The following is a 6,231-nucleotide window of genomic DNA, read 5'->3' on the forward strand; positions in this document are numbered from 1 at the left end:
GATCCTTTCCAACTTCCAGTTCTCCGGTCGCGTTCCCTCAACCTGGGCATCTCTGATCAAACTCACAAGCGGAGAATCCACCGATATCCTCATACATATTGCTGGGGTGGAAGACCCATCTGACTTGCGGATCAAAGCGTCCGCAACCACATTCGCTTTACCGGGGTGGTAAAGGATATCGCAATCGTAGTCCTTGACTACATCCAGCCACCTACGTTGCCTCATGTTCAGGTTCGACTGATCCATGATGTGTCTCAAGATCTTGTGATCCGTGTATATGGTATGACGGACCCCATATAGGTAATGCCTCCAAATTTTGAGAGAGAATACCACCGCCCCCAACTCTAGATCATGCGTAGGGTATCTCGTCTCATGTGGCTTCAGCTGCTGCGATGCATAGGCTATCACTCATCCTCTCTGCATGAGTACCGCCCCCAAACCTATGATGGATGCATCACAGAACACCACAAAATCCTCAACTCCATCCGGGAGAGTCAAAACTAGAGCCTCGCACAAACGCTGACGGAGGGTCTCAAATGCCCTCTGCTGCTCAGGGCCCCACCGGAATCCACCCCTTCCTTGTCAGACAAGTGAGGGGTACTGCAATCTTGGAGAAATCTCTAATAAATCTCCGGTAGTACCCTGCTAATCCCAAAAAAACTCCTGATATCTGAGGGAGATCTCGACACCTCCCACTGCATAACTGCCTCAATTTGGCCGGGTCAACCAAAATCCTATCATGGTTAACGAGATGCCCGAGGAACTGGACCTCTGGCAACCAAAACTCACACTTCGAGAACTTGGCATACAACCGTTCCCGTCTCAAAACTCCCAATAACTCCCTGAGATGCTCCTCGTGCTGCTCTTGGGTCTTGGAATATACCAAGATATCATCAATAAACATTATAACCGAGCGATCAAGCATTAGTCTGCAGACCTGATTCATCAAGTCCATGAATATTGTTGGTGCGTTGGTGATCCTAAACGGCATCACCACAAACTCGTAATGACCATAACGAGTCCAAAACACGGTCTTCTCCATGTCCTCTTCTCTGACCCAGACCTGATGATACCCCGACCTTAAATCAATCTTGGAGAACCAAGATGCACCATGTAACTAATCAAAGAGATCATCTATCGTCAGGAGTGGATAGCGGTTCTTCACTGTCAACTTGTTTAACTCCCTACAATCAATGCACATCCGGTGCGGACCGTCCTTCTTCTTGACGAAGAGGATCGGTGCTCCCCATGGAGAACTGCTAAGTCGAATGAACTGCTTGTCCAACAGTTCCTGCAGCTGTGACGACAGCTCCTGCATCTCGGGTGGCGCCAACCGATACGACTCCTTAACGATAAGAGCCGCACCCGACACCAGGTCGATCCGAAACTCGACCTGCCTCTCCGGAGGTACCCATGGTAACTCCTCCGGGAACACGTCAACAAACTCTCTAACCACTGGAACCTCTGAAACTGGAGTCTGATCTCTAACCCGCGTATCCACCACATATGCTAGATAACCCGCACACTAGTGTTGAATATACTGTCGAGCCCTGGCGGCTGAACAAAACCTTGATCCCACTCTAGTGCCCTCTCCATATACAATCAGTTCTCCCCCACTTGGGGTTCGAACTACCACCCGCTGACCCTCGCAATCTATCATGGCGCCAAATCCACTAAGCCAATCCATTCCCACAATCACACACACTTCCCCCATGGGAATCAGAGTCAAATCTATCGGAAAAGACACTCCGAAGATCTCCAACTCGCATCCTCTATAGACCGAAGAAGCAGACACCCTGTGTTCGTTGGCGATAGAGACTCACAACGGACACTCTAGCCCGCCTACTAAATGTCTGAGATACGAAAGACCGACTCTCCCCTGAGTCAAATAAAACCAATGCAGGCAAGGAGTTCACTAAAAACGTACCTAATCACATGTATAACAGATAACCATAATACAAATATAATAAATGAGATAAATGATAGAAGCATACCAACAACCACATCTGATGTTGCCCTGGTCTCCTTGGCTATAAGTTGGAAGGCACACCCCTGAGCCTTCGGAGGCTCTACCTTAACTGGCCTCCCATCCGCAATCGTCAATGTAGCCGGCGCTGGAGCCTGCACCGGTTTGGCTGCGAGTTGTGGACAGTTGGTCTTCACGTTACCAACCTGATGATAGTGATAACATATCCTCATATACGATGTAGGGGCAAACTGGCGACAATCCATAACATAGTGCCCCTCCTTGCCACACTTGTGGCACCGACTACCCGCTCGAAAAACTCCAGAATGACCCTTGCCGCACTTTCCACAAGTGCAGCTTTCCTGACCCCCCGTCCTAGAATCAGCGGTCTTAGACCGCTTCAGCGCCGGCTGAGACTGTATAGGGGCCTAACGCTACTCCCTCAACTGCAACTCAATCTCCAACTCACGCTGCCTAGCAGCCTCCTATAGATCCAGTAGAGTATCACATCGCTGGGTAGACACAAACTGTCTGATGTCAGTCTTGAGCATGCTCAGATAACAAGTCATCTGAGCCTGCTCGGAAGCAAACTATGGGCATAACATTTCCCTCTATGTGAACATACGGGTGATCTCCGTCACTGACTCCCCATCTTGTCTCAAACTCAAAAACTCCTGTGCCAATCGTTCCCGCTCAACCCATGGAATGTATTGGGCGCGGAACATATCCCTGAAATGCTCCCAAGTAACAACAACTATCTGATCATCAGTGTACGACCCTGTCGTCAATCTCCACTAGTCCTTGGCCCCGAACCTCAGCAGGTTCAAGGCACAACTGACCTTCTGGTCAGTAGGACACGAGCAAGTAAAGAAACACCCCTCCACATATGAAACCCACCTCATAACCTTGATGGGGTACTGAGTCCCATCAAAATTTGGGGGCTTCATGTTATCAAAGTCCCTGTACTGGAAGCCCCGAGTGGCTCCTACTCTTCCCCCTGTCGTTGATACAGTCGATGTAGCTGCAGCGACAACCGTCTCCATAAGGCTGCGTATCTCTCATCGAAGTACTCCATCATAGCGATCTTGATAGACCCAAACAACTCCGGAATCTGACCCCGGATAATCTCGACCACCTCCTCGTGGATGATCTCCCTAACTCGATCCTCTATCAACAATGGCCCCACCTAGCCGATAACCTCAGGCGCTGTTGGGGCCTCCTGATCGCCCTGTCCTAATCCCGATCTAGATCTAGTCACAAAACGCCTCGTAACCACCATATTTAAAATATAACAGGAAGATATGAGACAATCTGCATAAATAATTGGGAACCAACTCCCAACTAAACCCTAGGGGTTGAGACTTCCTTGCTGTGACATCCCCAAAATCACGGCCAAAAAAGACCGGTTTCATTTATGCTTTTAAAATAATTTTAGAGTAAATCCTTTTGATTTAAAAGAGTTGCGGAATATGTTCCCAAAACAAAATATGATAAAATAAAGTTTATCAAAGCATTTCATCAAGAGATGCGTTTCCATTAATTAACAATATTCGGGATGTCATGTTCCGATACAGACCAAAAGCATAAACAATATAAAATAGACCTTAAAACAGTTATTTATAACTACTGATCTATAATCCAAAATCTCTCGTCAAGTCCACCCATTATACTCTTGTGCCATTACCTGTAATGCAAAGAAAACTGAGTAGGTCAGGCTTGGGAGCCTGGTGAGCATGTAGGGTTTTCAACCCACAATAATACATTTATTATATTGAATTATTAAACAATCAACCCAAATACTCATTCCCATTTTTCCTTTATTTCTTAAGGATTTACCCTAAGAATCAACTATCCTTTATCCATTTATTCCTAAGGATTGACCTAAGGAATTGACACAAAGTCCACCACTGCCAAGGTCCACAAATTACGATTGGTAAACACTTAGTTCAACATACTTAACAAACACCTAGTTCTAACCCTCCTAGTGAACAATTAATTCAAAACATCTGGTGAATACTTAGTTCTAAAACACTTAGTGAACACACTCAGTTCAACAACACCAAGTGAACACATTTAGTTCAAAAATACTTAATGAACACATTGAGTCCAAAAATACCAAGTGAACACATAGAGTTCGGAAATAACTAATGAACACATTGAGTTCAAACACCAAGTGAACACGTAGAGTTTAAAAATACCTAATGAACACATTGAGTTCAAACACCAAGTGAACATGTAGTGTTCAAAAATACCTATTATTTCGTCTCACATCAACTATTTCATCTACCCATGTTCTACCCAACATATTTATAGATGCAAACACATATACAATTTAAATCTTTTAAAACATGTATAAAACATTATTTCAACATCTATCTCAAGTAAATAAACATTGTATAAACACCTAGCACGTACTTCATAGCAAATACTTCATATCTATGCGGTAGAAGAAAGTGAATATACATTCACACATATAACAACAAAATATACACATAACACGTATTTCGTATAAAATATTTCGTATTTATGCGTTAGAAGAAAGTAACCACACACTCACTTGATCAGAAGATGATCGGACAGCACTACGACTTGTAGAAGTAGTATTCTTCGGCAAATCTGGAAGATCTTCACAAAAACCGGACTCCTCGCGGGCAGAGCTTCGACTCGGGAATCTTACTTCTCAGGATCTTCGGGACTTCGAAACTTGCTTCGAGGCTCGGGAATAATACCGGGGCTTCGGGGTACTTCTGCCATGCAAAACGATGCAAAACGGGAGAGAGAAGAGAGAAAAAGAGCAAATGAGCCGGCTGCCCTCGCATCCTATTTATAGGAGGCTGGAGCCTCGGAGTACGCTGGGCGTACAGCAGTACGCGGGGCGTACGCGTCCGAATCATCATGGCATGTGTCATCCGAAGAACTCGAGTGCGAGGGACGTCACGCTTCGCTGTATGCTGGGCGTACTTCGGATGAGTCCGATGACTCCCCTTCGGATAATACCGGATTTTATAATTAAATTTAAATATTAATTATTTAATAAACTTTGAAAATTCATATCTTCTTCATACGAACTCCGTTTTCGACGTTCTTTATATCCACGCGTAGGTGAGACTATGCTCTACAACTTTCGTTTAGACTCCGTCGGCTAATTTTGACTTTATTTTTATTGATTATTTTTAGTAGGCCGGGACAGAAAAACTTCGTTATAAATTCATAACTTCTTCGTTTGACGTCCGTTCTCGCCTAACTTTTCATTGTTTCGATACCAACAACAAGATCTTCAATTCTCGTTTAGATCGATTCGACTAAAAACCGCTCAATCTCAAATCGATTATTTCGGGCTGCATACCGCTAAGTCGAAACTTCAATAAATCATAACTTCCTCATACGAAGTCAGATTTGGGCGTTCTTTTTATGCATGCTCACGGTTTAACGTATTCTACGACTTTCATTTAGATTTCTAAGGCTAAATATCGCTCTAACATAAATTCACTTTTTACGTCGTGCTGTATCGTGCCGGTTCTGTCGCGAAACTTCGACAGGTCATAACTTCTTCGTTAGAACTCGGATTTCGGCGTTCTTTATATGTACGGAATCCTTGTAACATATACTACAACTTAGTTAAGATTATTCATTCTAAATAATCTTCTATCAAAAAGTCATTTTTGACGCTCATCGTCTCTAAATTGACTAGCCCTGATCTACGGGCGTTACACTTGCTATGCGTATGGGTCTGGTGCTTTCAGTAGTATGGGCCATACTATCTTCTACACCTACCCATATTTGTCTCAAGTATCATCACAACACCCTAACAATATACACGCATATGGTGGTCGCTCAACCTTACTCCCAGAGGAACGCTAACTGTCTCACATCGACCTACCGGCCTCACACCACTCACCCATCCATGAAACTTCCACCAATCATGTATCACTAGTGTATGCTAACCATACATAACACTGGACCCTATGGACTTTCAAATATCCGATCCTACCCTAAGCCCTAATCAATAAGAACATAACATAAGGCCAAATTAAACATTCTCGGGCTATAAGATCTTAATTATGTATAGACGCGATACATACAAATGTAACTACAATAATGATGTCAATCTCATATAAGGAAAAACCTAGGCTAGCAGGTATCATGTAATCAGGCAGTTCTATCATGCAATTCCTGAAGATCCCTAGCCTAATACTCGCATGTTGTTCTAACATATCACAATATCAAATAAACATATGGTATTTTAGGGTTTACTTACTGGCTCT

Source organism: Lactuca serriola, chromosome 9 (genome assembly GCF_051521515.1).
Source record: "Lactuca serriola cultivar US96UC23 chromosome 9, Lser_US96UC23_V15, whole genome shotgun sequence".
NCBI lineage: Eukaryota > Viridiplantae > Streptophyta > Magnoliopsida > Asterales > Asteraceae > Lactuca > Lactuca serriola.